Consider the following 21,368-nt stretch of genomic DNA (forward strand, 5'->3'; position numbering starts at 1 on the left):
TACAGTCATATCATATGATGCAGTCACATTGACAATCTATGATATACTGACAGTTCATGCTAGAGTGATAGTGTATGTTACTGGTTTACTACTCTTTTCAGACTGTAAACAGTTTTATGCTATAGCGCATACTATAATCACGATGGAAAAAACTGACAATGAAGGAATCACAAAACCAACCATGGAGACAATGTTTCATACACCGCCAAAGAACACGAGATACAAAACCTATGGGCGTAAAACTTGAGATTGGAATGTCTCTCCAGGGTCGAGTAGATATGAGAAGACATCCCGCAAAATTAATGAAACACTATATGAGGAGATGTTGACCATACTCCGTGCTGAAATATGTACCATGAGGAAGGAAATGAAAAAGGACATACAAGAGCGGGTTCAAGCTGAAATGATGGAAGAACTAAAAAAGAAGATGCAACAAACATTGGATGCACGCATGGCAGAGAAAGACTCATTGATCTCTAATCTACAAGAAGAACTAGACGAATGCAAAAAGAAACTGAACGCACAAAAGAAACCACAAACCACACCAGAACTACAAAAAGAAAGGGATGTTTTAAAAAAGGATATGCACACCTATGCAAGTGTAGAGGAAGGCACCCAAAAGAAAATGAAGAATGTTGAGAATACCGTCAAAGAAAATGCAGAATGGATAGATGTGGCAAAAAAGAACAAAGGAATGCATGGCAACAAAGTGGAAGTTATGAATGCCACCTTGGAAGAAGAGGTAAAAAGACGGGCACGCGCACTCCACGTAAGAGTGGTTGGACTAGATGAGAAAAGCTCCCCAATTGAAGATGCTACAGCTCTTGCCACCAAAATTGGGGCTACAGATGTACCCATCATTGGGGCTTGGCGAGTCGAGAAAGCTGACACAAAAACAAAAGTCCTCATCTTGAAGTTTGGAGACATGGAAAAGAAGAGAGCCTTCCTCTCCAAAAGAATCGCTCTCAAAGGAGAAAAGATCTACTTAGATGAAGACCTCACCCCAACCCAATTAGCCCACAGGAGGAAAAATATGCCACTTGTTCTAGAGGCACAGAAAGTAGGTGAATGGGCTGTATACAGAGATGGAAGAGTCATCATCATAGAGAAAAGAACAGCATGACGATGCGCGGCCTATGAGACCCTAAATTTCACACTGTGGAATTGCAATGGCTCCCTTAAGACAGATGTAGGTTATTTTAAGGATACTTTCAAAGGGATAAACATTGCTATGTATACTAAGACACATCAATGTAAAGACAGCCGTCTACCTAATGTATATGGATATAGATGGGAAAGTGTATATCGCCCTCAACCTAGACGGCCTAGAGAGACGACGGGATCAGGAGGTGTGGCAATTCTATTTAGAGAAGAGCTCTGAGATACAGTCCAAGTGGTACATAGAGATGTAGAGGCAAGATACATGTGGATCAGGTTACGTACAAGCAAAACTCGAGACATGTATATTGCCATATGCTATTTTTCCCCTGCATACTCTAAGTTTGCCCCTAAGGAGGCATCCCCGTATACACCACTATATGAGGACATAATGGGATACATGAGAATTGGGGATGTTCTACTAGCAGGAGACTTTAATGCACGCACAAGAAACAACCAATCTGCTTTCTTTGACACTAGTGATGAGATGTTCAGAGATATTGCATTAGATGAAGTGGGATTAGTTAGATCAGCCCAAGATAGAGAGAGAACAGAATATGGAACACACCTACTGGCATTGGGAAGTGCACATGGTTTGGCCATCCTTAACGGGCTACCAAAGTGGCCAAGATCTAATGGCTTCACATGTTGGAACAACAAGAAAGGGTCAAGCACAGTGGACTATTTGATTGGATCACCCAACTTGCTACCTAACATAAAAAGCTTTGAAATCTCAAACAGACCAAATGGATTAGTAGCAAACCATGCTATTCTAGCTTTCACAATGCAATATGGGCATATACACGAAGCACAGTCACACATACCAAAATTACCACACTATGATTTTGTGGAAGCGACCTCACACATATACAGCACTACGGTGCGAGATGCATTCAAGGAGCTAGACACACAGGCCTCTCTGGATGAGTTTACAGGACAGTTGGCCAAGATAATACACACTTCAGCAACATACGCTTTCCCACAGACTACACCGTCGGACAAACCTCCACGAGGTAATGCCCCAGAAAATGACTGGTATGATGATGAGTGCAGAGAGACACCAGCACGTTTTCAACGAGAGATGGCACTTGGCATATGTACACATAAGCATGCTCGAACACTCTTCAGACGCTTGGTACGCAAAAAGAAGCGGGAATACCTGAGCAAACTAGAAACAGAAATGTATTCCATGTTCTTGGGGCAGGACAGCAAGAGAGCATGGAAAAAGATGCACGAGAACTAGCCACCCCTACAAATTACTAGACCGGATGATTGGCATGGATATGCTTGCACACTCTATGATATTCCTGGCCAAGAGCCTATGCCACTCCCCTCAACCTCAAGACCAGCAAATTGCAGATTTTTCACCAAAAAAAAGTGAGGAATGCCATATGGAAACTGAAAAATGGAAGAGCCCAAGATCATGAGGGTTTAGTGGCTGAACACTTCACGCGTGCCTGTGATATTCTGGCACCAACGTTGGCTCACATCTTTAATAGGGCAGTTTGTGAGGGATTTCCAACCTGTTGGTCAGACCATATTATTGTGCTGCTCTTTAAGAGTGGAGACCCCGCGCTACCTAGTAACTACCGAACTATCATGATTGGACACATGTTGGCCAAGATATATGGCTCTATCGTGGAACAAGCATCAAGTGAATGGGCCGAGATGCATGGCCTGAGGTCAAAAGGCCAGGCTGGCTTCAGGATGGGATATACAACTCTAGACCATATCTTTACATTGAGGGCAATCATCAAAGAAGGCAAGGCATTCAAGAAAAATATCTATTGTTGTTTTGTGGACTTTCGCAAGGCCTTTGACACAGTGCCATGTGCTAGACTCATGAGAAGAATGCAAAACATTGATGTGCCCGTAGAGATACAGTGAAGTATCTATGCCTTGTATGAGACAGTGACAGGCAGAGTATGAACACCTGAGGGCATCTCAGATACAATCAATAGCACCATTGGGGTGAAACAAGGCTGTCCACTTTCACCGACACTATTTGGACTGTATATAGATGAAATTTCAGAATATGTGGATAGGACTGGTGGGGCCGGAGCCAGCCTAGCTGGAGTGCTGATACCATTACTGCTTTATGCCAATGATATTGTACTTATATCTGACTCACCTGAGGGACTAAATAGACACTTGGATGCATTATCAGCTTTTTGCAGAGATAAAGATCTTAAGGTGAACCTTGGGAAAACTAAAGTTATGGTATTTAACACTTCAACTGCTTGGGTGACAAGAGCTGAGCACCAGTTTACTTTTGATGGAGAGCCAGTGGAGATGGTTAGGCAGTATGTCTATTTGGGGGTCACGTTGAAGGGACCACAGAGAGACATCAGAGGCTCGTTTGGCAAAAGCATATGCAGCCTTAGGTGCATTGGAGAGGCAATGTGCTCACATACAATTTCATGAGCCGCGCACCAAACTGTGGCTTTTTGACACCCTGGTTACACCCACACTCCTATATGGGGCAGCTATTTGGGGTCCGAGTCTCTTTCACACGAGGAGACAGCCTTTGGGAGACCATGATGGACCAGAGAAGGAATACTATGACGGATGGGAGCATATGGAAAGACCACTGGTCATGATGATCTCACGCATGATACGAGCGAAGAGCTCGACCCCACATGAGATTATAAGAGCTGAGTTGGGAGCATCACCCATGGTGGCTGAGGCCTTGGTCCAAGCAGTGACTTTCATACATAGACTATGGGAGCTCCCCCAAGATAGATACCCACAGCTGGCCCTAGCCTCTTCTAGACAACTAGCGGCAGACGGTGACAGACACTGTTGGTATGCTCAGATGAGTACATGGATGAGTCTACATGGGCTGCAGATTGACAGACTACCCCCCTTTGACTATAGCCTGGACTGCCCTACACTTGACCTAAGCTGATCAGAGCTAAACCATGTGATCAGAGCAGACATACTGAAGTTAGATACGGAGAAGACCTAGATCCGACCCCCCTCCCCCCATAGCACGAGGATGGCACACTACCAAACCCACTTCCTTCAGGTATCTGAGGATGGTTTCATCACCCAACCCAATTACATGGACACACAGCTACCTCATGGACTACACACAGTTATTGGTCAAATCCGCACCTTATCCCACCACCTGAGGATTGAGACAGGTAGATGGGAGGGTATACAAACAAAAGAACACATATGCTCACTATGCGACAGAGAGCCAGAGACAAAGGAACACTACATCTGCCGATGCACTGTATATTATGACATACGAGGTAGATACCACTGTCTGTTTCGAATGGGTTTTGGACCCCTAAGACGGATCATGCAGTTTGAGGATCAGAGATGCCTGGGATTTTTCCTCTTGGAGCTCCAGAGGCGCAGAGCAACAATTCTACGGAGTAGGAGGCCCCCACAGCTCGGCTCACATAGACAGAGAGCAATCACTGACTTTTTCACAAATACACGACAAAGTATGGCAGATACCACTACTACTACCACACAGCCTACAAGAGTACATCATCGTTGGACCTCATCTTCTGTAGGTGTCCCTTTGGATAGAGCAGTGGCACTTAGCCGGTCTAGGCGCCCACGTCCACTCGGACAAAGGCCTAGACATCCACACCACAGACAAATTAAAGCCATCATTGAGCGCCACAGGAGACAGATGCCGAGACGCCTCAGCCATGCAGAGATACACCTCCCTAGAGAACAGACATATCATTGATGGAGAGTTTTCCTCTCTCTACTCACTTTCAAATCACGGACATGTTTCCCTTTTATAGGACACTATTTCATTCTTCTTCAGTCTTATAGACATGTTTTTCATCTTTTTCTCATTCTAGATGAGAAACACACCATCATTGTATGTATTGCTTTGGTCTCATAGGCCACATTGGCCTTTTAGAGACGTTAATACTCTCTCTCTCTCTCTCTCTCTCTCTCTCTCTCTCTGTGTGTGTGTGTGTGTGTGTTTGTGTGTGTGTGTGTGTGTGTGTGTGCAGCTGCCTCAGCTCTGCGCGCTGACACAGAGCACGATACTGCAAGCGTTCAGGCGTGGACGAGGTCAACGGAAAGGGTCAGGTCGCCATCGCCCGATCATCCATCTCTCTCTTCTCTTCTCTCTCTCTCTCTCTCTCTCTCTCTCTCTCTCTCTCTCCATATATATTCCAAAATCTCTCTTTTTTTTCGTAAAAGATAATTGTATTAATTACAAAAGAAAGGTACAAGTTTACATGATTACAAGATACACGATGGCACTAAGCCATCATGTGTAAAATCTCTCTCTCTCTCTCTCTCTCTCTCTCTCTCTCTCTCTCTCTCTCTCTCCATGAAGATAATTGAATTAAGTAGAAAATATTTACATCAGACCATCCGGTCAACAAAGAAAAAAATACAAATACAAGTGAAAGTCTACCACAACTCTAACACAGAAATGTCACTCAGAAAGCACAACTAGAGTAGAGCGAACAATATCTAGCTAGGAAGCAGCATCTCTCTCTCTTTCTCTCTTTTTTCGTGAAGATAATTGAATTAAGTAGTAAATATTTATATCAGACCATCAGGTCAGTATAGAAATAATAATCATAAACTCTCTCTCTTTGGAGATATTTACATCAGGCTTTCAGACCAATGAAACAGGAAGGAAACAACTATAATGAAGCCAACAGGCTATCAGAACAACCTATTACATGAGTAGCACTAATAAATCAAACCGAAAGGTCAGCTAAAGAGTAGAGCAAACAATAGCCAGCAAGGGAGCAGCAATATCCAGAAGAACCAGGTCAGTTGACATCATAGAAGAGATTTTCCATAGTACTAAACCATGCACACAGGCCACATGCCCATGGATGCCCGATACTGAATCAAAAATAACGGCATTTCGAGTACGCCATATATGCCACAGGGCTGTCCATCTAAGGAAATGGAAAAGGCAAGAACAATCTGAATGCAAAGAAGACATAGAGGACATATTTCCCATAATCCACGATCGAGCTGGTATGCAGTGCCAAGTCACCGAGGACCACACTCCGGAAATGAAGTTCCAGATCTGTCAAGTAACAGGGCAAGAGACAAAGAGGTGAAGCTGTAACCAGCCTTCCTTCCGTTGATGGGTGGTAAATCCTTGATTACAACTAAATTACAGCAGCAAACAATTAATGCAAATCTGAAAATACAAATTTACCTACTGATCTTGGACAATGCACACCCGATTGGCCCTAAAATTGGCGCCCCTTTCGGTATTTCTTTAGCTTTATTGAAGAATAAGTTGATTTACAATGGGATTCTCCCAATCCCTTTCGGTATTCCAACTCCCCTTGCTGTGATGAATCACCAACAAGTCTTTAATCCGATTTGCCCCTTGATTCACGCAATCAATTGGCCTTCACCCACTTTGATAAAATGAAAAATGCCCCAAATTCAATTATTTACTAGTCCCACCACTTGAATAGGCTAAAAACAGCTTCAACCCTATTCAATCCAAGTCTTGGAGCTTCCAATTTCTGGCACGATTCTCGAGGCTGCTGCTAAACCCTAATTTCTGTTACATATTAGGGTTTATAGCAAAGAAATGTGAAATTTCTCAACCTCCAAGGGTCGAAATACTAAGATCTTCAGAGCAAGGTTGTGAAATGGCTGGGAGATGAGAGGAAAAGCTGTAGAGAGGGAAAATTCAGAGTTTTGTCTCGAAGAATAACTGAAAATCAGTCAAATGCAGCTGCTGCCCTGCCACAACAGCTTGTAGATGCAAAGAACTGAAAAAAATCAATCATTTACAGCTGCTGCCCTGTCTCAACAGCCTGTAGATGCTGTCAACTGCTGTTGATTAATCTTCTCCTGCCCTTGGCAGCCTCAGAAGGTCCTCCAATGGCTACAAGTCAAACGAGAAGCCTCCTCTCCCTCTCCCTTGCAAGCTGAATTTATAGAAATACTTCTCTCCAGCCTCTAAAGACGTTTTTCAGACTTGCATGGGCATTTTTGACAAGTGGCAACCTTTCCAAATGGTTTTCCCAACATTTCTCATAATTAAATATTAATTGTCAGTCTTTAAATACTGAAAATTAATCTAATAATTATTTCGGTGCCCTAAAAAATAATCTGACTGGCCAATAACTAAATTGGCTAGGCAACTTCTATTCTCGAGTGTCTCTACGCCATCTTTGACCATCAGATTGGCATTGGGTACCATGAAACGCCACTTCTCTAGTGTCAACAACTAACATTTATGGCCAAATGGATGACCTAGGTCAACAACTAGCACCAAATACCACCAAGTACCTATGCAACATAACTTATACCAACTTTTTCCGTAAATTTACTTTAATCCCAGTTGCACCTCACATGTGCAACATTTACTTAATCATGTGATTAAAATTAATCCACAATGTCTCATCACATGTAGTAAGCCCATCCCAGCCAGGACTTTTCCTTCGAGGCAAGTGGGACAGCACTACTTCCACTTCATCTTCTAAAATATTGGTCTCCACTAAGTTCACCCATTCTGGTTTGACTTGATTACTAACCAGGTCACAAATATATCTTCAAGCAAAGAGAACAGCATTAGAAAGAATCTCTTGTGAACCCAACAAGGACCTATAAAAGTCGACACTCATCCGAATGATGGAGGTAGGATCAATCACCATAACACCTTGCCCATCCTTAAAGCGCACAATATTTTCCCGGGCATATTTTTAATGCAGACGAGCAAAAAACTGATGAGTTTGACAGTTATTATCGTGTAAAGCTTCGGCTCTGGCCAATAGTTTGTATTTTGCGTATTCCTCTTCCTGAAGAGATTGAACCCTGCCTTTCAACCGTTCAATGCATGTGAGCAAGTCATCGTTGGAATCCCCAGACTGACACAAAGACAAGGAATGGACCAATAATGATTGGGCCTGCTGCATTTAGCTCGAAAAGACGAAGCATACTGAATACCATATTGTCGAGATAACGCTCACGCATTATCCCTAAAAACCGCCCACGCTTCCATCCCTCCAAATAGTACCCTCGAGCTAAAAGAAGCTATCAGTTGTTGAATACCTTCCAAAGACTGGTTTTGCTACAGAAAAGATTGATTAAAACAAAGAGGCAAGCGTGCAAGGAGAGCCTTAAATGCATGAACAGGTCTGTGGCTCATTTCCAAGACCAAAGGGTAATGATCTAACAAAACATGCTGTCTTTCCACCCACATATCAATGACTACAGAAAGAAAAGAATCACTCTGGCAAATGTAGATCCCATCCAAGCTGGCCCAAGCATTTGGATGCTGAAAAGAACGATAAGTATATCCAGCTTGTGATGGATACATCCAGGACCACATGTCCTGTTTCAAAGACACCGCTGCAAGAGCATCCCAAGCCTATTGCTCAGGACCACATCCATAACCAAATGCAGAGAAGTCGCCTGATCCCTAGATACACGTGCATTAAAATCACCCATGAGAAAGTCTTGACAGGCCATGGCAAGGCAGTGCAGGTCTTCCCAAAGCTGACGGCGTTCCCTTGCAATAGAATGAGCATACACGCCTACAAGCCACAAAACCTCTCCCTCATAAATTATTTCTAGGATCACAAATCGACCGCGAAGATCTTGAGAAACCAACAATGGTTGCAAAGAGAATTTGACAACCAACATAACTCCCAATTTATGCGGAGCTCAACCACTAAAAAAGACCGCATAATCCTTGTATACATAAGAAGATCCAGCCAAAGCATGATGTTTGTGCTCCACAACACAAAAAACATCCCAATTTCTAGCTAACACAACTTTTCACAACCGATACTGCTTACTGCCCAAAGAAATACCTTTCACATTCCATAAAGCAATTTTTATTATCAAACACAAATGAGATAAACTATTGAACCACCGCTTTCCCTTTCGCTTTTACATCAATAGCCTTGGCAACCTGGAATCTCTCCATTTCACTTCGGATGACATCTACAAGATCTGCCCTTTGCAAACTTGCAATCGAAGCACGGGAAGGAGATTGCAATTGCTGGGAACGGAAAACATCCCAAGGAGGCACAAGCCTCCCACGTGCATCGAAGCGCAAAGCTGAATCAAGTCCTTTTATCTTCCACTACCGGAGCATGCAAAGATTGAGGTTTCATATAAAACCCCCTACCTCTACGTTGGAAGGTCTGAGTGATTGGGGGCAGCAGGGGATGGGAAAGATTCAAGCGAGAATCTTGTCTGGCATTATGATGAACCACAGTGACCCAAGAATCCTCCCAAGGAGACAAAATCCGCCCAGCCACAAGCAAAGCACACTCCCCACCAACGTAAGAAGCATCCTTCTTGCCTTCCTCACGACCACGTTGGGAGAGTTGCTCTGGATCAGCCACCGTAGCACGGTTATTCACGCTTCCTGGTGACATGTACTTAATTCCACGAGGCCTATTAAGGTCTCCCAACATTTTCTCCTTTCTCATTTGATTGCATCCTGGAAGGAGATGCTACATTTTGCAATTTGGCGCCCTCCTGATATTCGTAAGAAGGAAAATTTGTTACAAGGAGAAGTACTAGCTTCCTCAAGGTTGTTGGATTGGCCGCATAAAGATTTGCAGCGAGACAAGTTTAATCGGATGGCTCGGTTGGGGTTGAAGACAATCCTAGACAGTGTTATTCCTGGGCAGCCCCGTCTTTATTCTTTCAGGCGTATTCGTCAGTACTTTAGGGTGTCTCGCGGATATAGTGACATTTAGTCGTCCATATAGGACAGTCTTCAAAGGTTCTCTCCTTTGCCTGCGTTACAGCCATTGTATCCATGGCATGACTAGATATTTGTGCTTCTTGATGATTTTGAGAAAATGTCAATTAGTCAGATATAATCATTAGATGGTGGAAGCCAAGAGATGGATCACTGGAAAAGTTGATAAATTATGGCATCTTTGGGATAGCACAAAGAAGTGGCGGGAAAGATTTATCCAGCTTTGGAAGTCTAAGGTTCTGTATCAGGGTAAAGTGTTCATGTGGCGGCTGCATATTGGGGGTTTTCCAACGAGAGAGGTGCTTCATGCCCGAATGATCTTTGCAAACCGTTGTGTTTTTCCAATGTGGCCTATGAGACCAAAGCAATACATACAATGATGGTGTGTTTCTCATCTAAAACGAGAAAAGATGAAAAACATGTCTATAAGACTGAAAAAAACATGCCTATAAGACTGAAAAAATGAAATAGTATCCTATAAAAGAGAAACATGTCAATGATCTAAAAGTGAAAGTAGAAAAAGAAAAACTCTCCATCAATGATATGTTTGTCCTCTAAAGGAGGTGTATCTCTGCATGACTAAGGCGTCTCGGCATCTGTCTCCTGTGGCGCTCAATGATGGCTTTAATTTGTCTGTGGTGTGGATGTCTAGGCCTTCGTCCGGGTGGACGTGGACGCCTAGACCGGCTAAGTGCCACTGCTCTATCCAAAGGGACACCTACAAAAGATGAGGTCCAATGATGATGTACTCCTGTAGGCTATGTGGCAATAATAGTGGTATCTGCCCCATACTCTGTCGTGTATCAGTGAAAAAGTCACTGACTGCTCTCTGTCTATGTGAGCCGAGCTGTGGGGGCCTCCTCCGTAGAATTGTTGCTCTGCGCCTCTGGAGCTCCAAGAGGAAGAATCCCAAGCATCTCTGATCCTCAAACTGCATGATCTGTCTCAGGGGTCCAAAACCCTCTCGAAACAGACAGTGGTATCTACCTCGTATATCATAATATACAGTGCATCGGCACAGAGAGAGAGAGAGAGAGGATTCGGCCCTATGTGCACAAGGAACCCCTCTGATTCTTCCATCTTGTCCCAGCGTGCAACCGACGGGTAGAGGTGGTTGATTTCCCTGCACATCTTTGGACACTCCTCCCTCTGGTTTTAAGAAACCTTGGGGATGTTTTGGTGGAACCTCGACTGGCTTCTCGCAATAGGAATAGGGCATGTATGCTGTGGGACATAGGGAAACCTCGCGCGACAAAAATTTGTTTTGAGGTTCCAGGATTACAATTGTTGGTGTATGAGTTGAAATGGGTTACTTTTGCACGACATTTTTTCAAATGTGGCCAGTTGGGGCATTTAATTTCGGAATGCGACAAAAATACGGACGTAGTGCAGTGCCCTATGGATCTAGACATGGAAATGCAAGACCACCACCCTCATTTAACACCTCAACACCTTGGGTGACACGCTCAAAGCATCACTTTATGTACAATGGTCAATTTGTGGAAATGGTTAGACAATATGTATACCTCAGGGTCACTTTCAAAGGACCACAATTTTCATGGAAGGAGACTTAAGAGGCTAGGCTTGCATGGGCATATATAGCTTTGGACACTCTAGAGCAACAGTGTGCACACATACAGTTCTAGGAGCCACATACCAAATTGTGCCTCTTTGACACTTTAGTTATGCCCACACTACTCTATGGAGCAGCCATTTGGGGCCCAAGCCTTTATCATACTAGACAGGTACCTCTCATGGACTGTAACGAACCTGAAGCACAACATGATAGCTAGGAACACGTCATGATGATGGCGTATATGATAAGGGTGAAAGCCTTATTACCACAAGAAATCATCCGAGCAGAGTTGGGTGCAACACCCATGTTAGTGAAGGCATTATTCTAGGCAATCACTTTCCTCCAGAGGATATGGCAGCTACCTAAAGACCGATACCCTAAGCTAGCTTTGGAGTCTTCAAGACAGCTTGCAACAGAGGGAGGTAGATAGTGTTGGTACGCACATATGAGCACGTGGCTGAACTTGCATGGCATGAATATAGACAAATTGCTACCGTTCGATTACAGCCTTGATTGTTCCACTTTGAGTCTCTCAACCATTCACAATTGAATAGAGTGATCAAAGCAAACATCACTAAAGTGGAGACAAAGAGGACTTGGTCCAAGTCCCCTTTCCCATTAGGCACGAAGATGACACAATATGAGTGTCACTTCTTGCAACTTTCCAATGATGGTTTCATAGTGAGGCCAAGATATATGGATGCTCAACTCTCTCATGGGCTTTGAGTTGCTATTGGACAAATCCGCACCTCACCACATCAACTAATGATTGAGACAAGTCGATGGAATCATATTGCAATAAATGAGAGGATATACCAACTTTGCAAAAGCCAAAGACAGAGGAACACTACATTTGTAGACATATTGTATACTATGATATCTGAGGCCGCTACCATTGCCTCTTTAAGGAGGACTTTTAGCCATTAAGACAAGTGATGGACTCTAAGGACCAGAGATGTCTAGGTCTTTTCTTATTGGAGCTCCAACGACACAGAGTAGCATTGTTACAAGATCAGAGCCAATCCCAACCATGTCCACCCCTCCAAAGAGCAATTACAAACTTTTTCAAAATAGCTAACCCCTCGGCCACTGCCACCTTAGACACTACATCTCCCACTGACAAGCGCCATCGAGGAACATCATCAAGTGGTATCATAGTGCACAAATCTACAGCATTATGCAAAGCACAACGCCCTAGGGTACCCACTTGACAACATAGGCATGCTCATATGCGACACATTCGTGCCACAATTACTCATTGCAGACGAAGATTACCACACTGACTTAGTCGAAGATAGCTGGCAGAGTTTTGGTGGATTCCATAGACTTGGCAAGAGATACTCTATACTCTTTTCTTATTTTTCATTTCTCATTTCAGTTCATCATGTAGATCTAGACATAATTTTATTTTTCTTCTCTAATGAGAAATGATGATACTAGTTGTATTGGCTATGGTCTCATAGGCCATCCTTGCCTTCTAGGGATGTAAATCTCTCTCTCTCTCTCTCTCTCTCTCTCTCTCTCTCTCTCTCTCCAAAACCCATCATAATGAATAGTTATATTATATCATATCACAAGAGGAATACAAAAGTCACAACAAAGAAGCAAAAGAAATTGTCGTATGCCAAGGAACCAAGTCCTTCCTAGGGAGAATATCACCCTTAAGCCTAGATACACGTCCATAAACACCAAAGGCTGAATAAAAAATGAACGCATTCCGAATGACCCAATTATGCCAATAGTCCCAAAATCTAAGAAAGTGGAACAAGATATTTATATATGCCTACACAAGAATGGGAAATTGTGCCTTATCAAGGACGCAGTTGGAGGGATATAGAGCCAGTCCAACTACAACTCTCGAAATATCAAACAGGAAGAGCCATATCTTTTGGCCACAAGGCAAGAAATAAGTCTTTGGCAAGAGGATTTCACACTTGCAATCCAAAAAAAGTAATTCCCGTTCAAGATTGGGTGCTTGGCAAGAGCCGAGGCAAAGTTCTAATAATTTATGTCTAATAAATACTAGGTGGTACTCAATGTCAGATTTTGGCCTAGAACAATTTATGGGCCACTAATGTCACATGTCAGTGGTGACATTAGAGACTAGACATTAATTAATTAATCAATGCTAATCTAAGGGCTAATAACTACCCAAGGATACTTGGAAGACAAATTGGCCTAGCCAATTTAATTATTGGCTAGCAGAATTAATTTTTCGATCACTACAATAAGTATTAAATAAATTTTCAAAATATTAATTTTGAAAATTAATTTAACAAGCTGAATAATACTGGAAAATGGGATAAAAAGACTGCTACTCCACAAAACTTACCCATGCAAGTGGAAAAACCATTTTTAGGGACTGGCGGAAGTCTATTTCAATCATTATGAGAGAGAAGGAGATTATTAGAGAGCAAGGAGATGTTGCTAATTGATTTGAAACCACCATGGACCAATCCTACAACAAGTGACAGCAATTTAGAGCCCTCCAAGAGCCATATGTCAAACCTTGTTTGGATCCTCTGAAGACCAAGTTGTGAAAGCTGTCAATCCTAGCTTGTTAAGTATGCACAAATGAGACAACAGTCCAAGGTTCTTTTAGTACAAGGAATAGCATACACAAGGGGACCAATCTTTCTATTGGTCCTAAGCTGTATAAGTGGCAACTTCCATGGGTGTTTGACCAAGGCAAAAACAATTTTTCAATGTTTCTCATCACAATGAAACTCTGAAATTCCTCTCTCTACAACATTCTCTTATCTCCCAACCATCTCTCGAGTTATATCAATATTTCTCAGAATTTGAGCCATCAGAGAAAGAGATTTCAATCAATCTCTACTATAAACCCTAAGTTACAACAGAAATTAGAGTTTTGACAACCACCTTAGATTTAAAAGGCCAGCTAGCCAATATCAAATTTGAAACTAAATTTGTCTTTCAAGGAGTAGGGTGAAGGCCAATCCCCAAGCAAACCAAGGGGCAAATTGGTTTGGAGGCTTGTTGGTCAATTTTGACAAGAAGAGACACTTGGATTAATAGAGGAGGTCAAAGGGTCTCAGTTATACTCCTTCCATTTGCAACATAGGATAAAAAAATACCACAAGAGGAACCAATTTTGAGCACCAGCAAGGTGTCAAATATCCAAGATTAAAGTAATAAAGTATATATTTTCAATTTACGTGAAAATGCTTACTGTAATTAGTGCTTAATCAAGTTATTTGCCACCCTATCTGAGGAGGAAGGCTAGTTTCATGTCGACATGTGTGTCATGCCATGTGGCATCCTCTTGTAACAACATGTGTTTCCCTTAACCTCCTTATGATATAGTATAAATAGGGGTCATGGACTATAAGCCCTTCAAGCTCTCTAATACTAGTTATGAGCTTCCTACAAGGTAAGTCCTCTTCTAGTTCTTGTCTTATTCTAGACTTGTCTTATAATCAAGCCATGCTCTTGTCAGCATTCTCTTGTAATCAAGTTCTCTTATAATTATGTTATCTCATAATCGAGTTCGAGTTCAATTTCTCTTTCAAATTCTTCTCTTGTAAGTTGTGAGAGCAATCTCCTCGCTCTCAAAGAGCACTCGCCATACCCATAATATTACCCAGATCTATGAGAGGCATGACCATTGAAAACAATGATATAATCCTTCTATACGTAAATGGAACCAACCATCGAGTATTACTTGTATTCCACTACACAAAAATCCTAATTATCAATACAAACAATCCTCCACATCTTATACTATTTACTACAAGATGAAACTCCCTCTAGATTTCATAATGCCAATCTCATGATATGCAAGTAAGTGAAAACTATTGCTACAATGCTTTCCCTTTTGCATATGCAGCTTTACCAACCTGGATCTCTTTATCTCACTATGAATGAGATCCACAAGATCAATCTTCTACAAACCAACAATTGTTGCCCAAGGAGGGAGATATTGCTACTATTCATTATGAAAAGCAACCCTAGCTTCCCTGAGCATCTAACCGCAAGGCAATATCAAGAGTACTTTTAACAACCACACCCACCTATGATGTGTGAGACGATTGAGACTTGGAATAAAATCCTTTGCCTCTTCGCTAAAAAGTGTGAATAGCCTCCTTTGGGGGATGGACACACAAGACTTAAACGTGGTTCCTAGCGAGTATGGCACTTCACCATAATTACCCAAGGATCTTCCTTCAAAGCTTATTCTTAAGAGGTAAGACAAGGCTTACCCTTAAAACTACAATATTGCAAATCTTTATGCCCTTTTCAACCTACAAGAGTTGGCATGCAAGCGATCCTCTACCAAATATCAAACAACCATCTCAAGCACAACCTTCCATGAGCACACCAAAAGAGTTAATAGAAGAGAAGACAATACAATAGCTAGGTGATCAATGTTAAGCACATGCCACCAAGAGCCTTTGTTTTAGTCCCATGCACAACACCCCAATCCTGGAGAAAATAGCGCAGGTAATAAAGACTCGAGGCCGATTATCAACACACATGACTTGAAACAACCAACAAAGGGAAACCATGTGAGTCTTCATATTCAAAACAGCACCACTACCCATGTTTTTAGGGGGTGTAAAATGAATCTAGGAAACCCAAGAACTACTAGCATGCAAGAAATCCTTTTATTGAAGCATAAAGCAAAGAGCCCGAGTAACTTCCCATAAGATACCCTTGGACCAAGGCAAGAGAGGCAAATAATAAGCAAGCATGGGGAGCATGTTTATCTACACCACTTTGAAGTACACATGGAAAGGCCATGCCTAATATTTCCAATAAAGGAATTTGCATTCCACCTTGCCAAAGATCCCTTGCAACAATTGTTTAGACATAACATTAACACCCAAAGGATAATCCAAATGTCTTATAATATTTTCCTTTTGAATCACTTTCCCTTGCCACCCCAAGGCTTGTAGATCTGATTCAATACAGCTAATGAGAGATGACTTAGAAGTGCTAATATGCAGCCCCAAAGCTTCACCAAGCAAGTCCAAGATAACCAATGCCTTACAAAGGTCACCCCAATTAGCTTTCAATATCATAAAGGTATTATCAACCACCGTCTACCCAACAAAATGTTGATTTAAGGGAATGGATAAGCCAACCAGTTGCACCCATTATCAGCCAAATGTGACAACATCATTAGAACAGGTAGGGTAGCAAGAGCAAAAGACAAGGGACTTAAAGAGCAACCTTATCTAACCGATCATGCTAGAGCAAAAGGCTCAATGACCCAACCATTCAACGTGACTCAAGAAGAGGCATCTCTACTGATAGTGTATATCAAGTGACAAAGGTAAGGCCTAGAGCCCATAGTCTACATTACCTCAGCCAGAATGGATCATTCCAAATAATCAAAGGCTATGTCCAAGTCTAACTATATAAAAACAACCTCTCAATTTAAGTGCTACCCATAGTCAACACTCATCTATGAATTCAAAATATTATGCAATATATTCTTGCCCTTGATGAAGCCATACTAATTCGAATGCACAATAGCAAGGAGATGCTCATGAAGGCAATTAGCCAACACCTTGGAGAAAATCTTATATATCTTGCCCATCATGAAGATCATTCTCCAATGTTTGCCCATCGAAACCCAATAAATCCATGGTTGGAAGTAATCATAGATAGCTCATAAACTTGATGGCTTGCATCATAAACCAACAAAACATGAAGGAACCTTGGGGATCAACTTAATAATGCCCTAATGCAAACTTAAATCCAATGGCCCAATCCTCCTAGCATAAAGTTGTCAAAACTCCAAGAATTCATTCATGAGACCATTCCAACCATGGCTTTTATCCCTAAGCATATGCAACAAGACATCCATAACCTCATCCTCACGAATGTTAGCCTCCAAAGCATCATGAACGTCAAGAGAATCCTGATCTTGGATCAATACATAAAACACCAAACTAGTATGGATAGTCTGATCAAAACAAAACTGCCACCCAAACCAAAGAGATTCATAAAATATTGCTTACGCACATACACGATAGTTTGAGGATCTATAACCATCTGATTATCAACATTCTACAACTACACAATACTCTCCTATACAAAGAATACATGCAACCCACAATAAATTTATGTGACTAGCACCTACAAGCCTTTTGTCAGAGCCTTAAGCTAGGCCTATTGATAAGAGCACAATTAAAAGTACTTAATAAGATCAGCCAAGTGTGAAGATAAGAGTACCAAAAATGCATCATCTGGAGATTCAAGCAATAGGGAAGGAACCAACTCCAACATCTCCTTGGCAATATGCATGCATTGCCTATGAAGTGAGATATAATGAATTTCAAATTGCTTAGCAACCCATTGCACATTTTCAACGATTGATCAAAGGATGTACTTCCTATAAATGGAAGATCAAGTAAAAATTGATCAAGTAACTATACCATGTAGTCATTAAAGACCTCATGGCTCAAAAAGAAGAAATTAAAGCACAAGGGCAGCCCATCTAGAAATGATCCAAAGGAACTAATGGATTGTCTGGACATGACAAACTATAGGAAAAGGTGATTCGATAGAACATATTGCTACAACACTTCCATTTTCAAATCTTTGCCAAAAAAAAAAAAAAACCGTGCATGACATAGATTTGATCTAGACAATTGTGTTGCACTAAACAGCAATGTATTCAAAATCCAATGGACATAGCCAAGGCCAAAGATCCTGCTTGAGGACTGTAGATGCAAGATCATCCCAATAATGGCCTTTTAGTGCATCCACCACCGAGTGTAGCGAAGTAGACTCTACAACATGTCTAGGTACATATTGAAATCACCCATCAGTAAGCCTGCTCAACCAAGGTAGAGTTTGGCTCTAAGAGGTTCCCATAAAGCATGGTCATTGGTGATATAATGCATCATTAGGCACATAGACTCCTACCATCCAACCATACAAGCTCACCTTCAAGCATAATTTCAATCACTACAAATCTACCAAACACATCATGTTTTACTAAAACAAGCTAAAATCTTTCATAAACAACCATGAGGACATTAAAGTGCTGCATTGCAATACCCCCCGCACAAAACAACATGTACCCATGGCATTGAACAATCCTACCCATTTCTTTGCAAGTGACGATCTTCATTCATAAGCCAAACAAAGCTTGGGCTCGAGGCTGATCCATCCTTGATTTAATCTCAAATGCCAATGCTTGAAGCACCCCATCATCTAGAAAATCTACTACACGGCAAAGGCATTCTACCCTTGACACTCAAACTTGGAAGCAAGAGAACATCCTCATTCTAGAAGCTAATCACAAATAATAGCAATCCCAAGGAATAACCACTTTGCCCTTATCACCAAAGGCAAGACGGACTGGCGAGTCTCAAGAGTGATCAACATATGCAATCTCAAGTTACCAAGCAAGTTGGCACCAAAGGGAGCCATATTAGTTGCATTACACTCCTGAGAAGAGATCCTATCGATGTGCCAATTGGCAGCTCAAAAGAATGGCATTGGCTTACACAAAAGGAGAATGAGTCATTCATTGTGAGAGCTTGTAAAGAGTATTGTCAAAGAGACTAACATAAGTGGAAAGTATCCTTAAAAGAACAACCATTCATCCTTAAGCATGACAAAACCAGCAAAAAAGGCCAATCTGTAGTCTAGCTAGACTATTTCCTCTTTATCATGTCTCACCCATACCATTTATGAAGGGTTGCACGGATTCAAGCATCAACTTTAAACTGCATAACAAGATACAGATGAGGGACAAAGAAGAAGATGCAAAAGTTTATCTTCAAGAAGGGGGGGGGGGGGGGGGGGGGGGGGGGGGGGAAAAAAAGCAAACCCATAGCAACAAAATCTCCCTTAAACCAAATAAGAGTTAAATAACGAAAAACAAGTACAACCTACTTCTCAACTTGTAAGGGAGTGTACAGAAAAGAAAGGAATTGTTTCCTATGTCAAGTGAAAAGGGATAAATGGCCTTCAACAGTTTGAAAGACTTGGTCACCCACTTCAAACATATCACTAATAAATACCATAAAAGATGTGCCTGCTCATAGTCAGAAGACTGATTAGCAAGATATAAAATTTTTCAAACAATGGGAAAAGATCACGATCACACAGCTTGATTATTTTTTATTCAGCAGCTTCACAGAAAATGCTCTCTGAGAATTTCTATGTTGAGATTCCTTTTAACAATCGATCCATCCTGACTAGATGATCTGCATTTATATAATGCCTTAATTGCAGCATTCATTTCCAGATCTGCAAAAAGAACTAAGCTAGACGCTTCATGCTCACTAATTGGGTCTCAAAAATGATGGTCTATCAGGGTATTAATGCAAGTATATTACCGACCATAAGCATAATGCTGATTGCATAAAAGCATAGTCAATCCACATTCTAGAGAGTGACTGTGCATCTTATGCGGCAAGTGGCAAACACCATGTACAATGAATCAACAATCAAATCATGTCCCATTCAGATCACTATAGGACATAACTGGCTGCAATAAGTAAGTAAACTTCTATGAAAATATTGCCACGTGCATCAAAGAATTCAGATCGATGACGAGATCAAAGCAAAACCTCTGATTGTAGTGTACCAAAGATGATATAGGAAAATATAGAGGTACTTCAAAGTAAGCACATCATGCTAATGAGCTGAGCTTTGCCAGAGGATGGCAATGACAATGGGGAAGGCCAGAGATGACGATTGTCCACATAAGTTTTATACTGGTTCGACGCAGCTCCCATTTCCCTCTTTTCTTTTCAAAGAAGAGAAATTTCTATTAGTAATCACCTCAGGAAAAAACCTTCCTTCTTGCAAGAATGAGCTTAGCCCTCGGATTAGAACTAATGTAAACGGATATTCCATATATATATATATATATATATCGGTCCTCACGCAGGAAAGACGAAGACAATACAGTCAATCAATGGCTAATAATTTATTACCTGACGTATTCATGGCTGATGAGGGGTATGTCCGAGGTAGCCAAATGCTCCAGACGCAGCTAGCTAGCTGCCCTCCCCCCCCCCCCCCCTCTCTCTCTCTCTCTCTCTCTCTCTCTCTCTCTCTCTCTCTCGTTATGGGTAATTGTATTAATTAATTCCTGTGCATGTAAAATACAAGAGTCACAAGAGAACTATATGTAAGGCAAAGAGACTGAAGAGACCGCAGCATGCCAAGAAGCCAAAATCGAAACGAAGAATGAGGCCTCTCTCTCTCTCTCTCCATGCGCATAGTGGGCACATGCAAATTGCATTTTAGAATCATGTCGTTGATCTCATCGCTGTGTGACTAAATTTGACACTTAGACTTGGGGAGTCTGAGAATAGCCAACAACAGCTCGCGGGCTTTCGGATGCCGCATGTCGCGCTATGTCTGCAAACCGTACGCCAATCCAGCTGCATGACTTATGATGGCACGTGCAAACGACCTCTCCCGCCGCCTTCTCTCGGGGTGATGCCGCAACGCGCCCACGCGGTTGGCACGTGCAAATTGCATTTCCATCGCATCAACAACAATGCCCTTTTGTCTGTTTGTGATTAAATTAGGCTGCACTGACTTAATTTGAAGCTTTGTCTGCCCTTTCATTTTTGAAACAAGCTTTGAGTCATTTATCATTCGACATCGATGATAGATAGTACACACTCGTTGGAAATAGCCATAAGTGTTAAATGCGAGTTTTGATTGAAGATAATGGTCGACTCCTAACGATCATGCCCTGTAATTCGTAATAGTATACCCAGATTCACATTTATGTAAATATGTTTATGTTTATATTCACTTCAAGGCTGCAGGGAATAAGGTTGTACGCAAGCACGCTGACGCGTTTTGTGGACCATGAAAAAAAGTTACATGTACCATCAATTACAGCCCGTCTAAAAAACTGAGTGAGTAGGTACATCTCCATCCCCATCTTACAACCCACATATATTCAATTGTAGGCCATTTTGCTCCTTTGAA

At 41.8% G+C, this 21,368-nt stretch overlaps 1 protein-coding gene across 6 annotated transcripts in view; it reads right to left on the reverse strand.

The window, feature by feature from the left end:
• Positions 1-20,994, reverse strand: part of LOC148031984 (DNA-directed RNA polymerase IV subunit 1-like) — a 221,189-nt gene extending 200,195 nt beyond the window's left edge. Inside the window, exons 1-2 of one of the 6 annotated variants that reach the window (XM_087682590.1) lie at positions 20,354-20,390; positions 20,002-20,158 (exon numbers count right to left, since the gene is read on the reverse strand). The gene's annotated coding sequence lies outside the window, so the exon portion shown is untranslated. Of the gene's footprint in view, positions 1-19,984; positions 20,164-20,353; positions 20,412-20,574 lie in introns of those variants that run through there. The other 5 variants (XM_087682587.1, XM_087682585.1, XM_087682591.1 and 2 more) reach the window with 5 other exon arrangements.
• Between the last annotated feature and the right edge of the window lie 374 nt (positions 20,995-21,368).

This window comes from Lygodium microphyllum, chromosome 8 (genome assembly GCF_053477565.2).
Source record: "Lygodium microphyllum isolate KBCC chromosome 8, Lygodium_microphyllum_v1.1.10, whole genome shotgun sequence".
In the NCBI taxonomy this organism is placed as follows: Eukaryota; Viridiplantae; Streptophyta; class Polypodiopsida; order Schizaeales; family Lygodiaceae; genus Lygodium; species Lygodium microphyllum.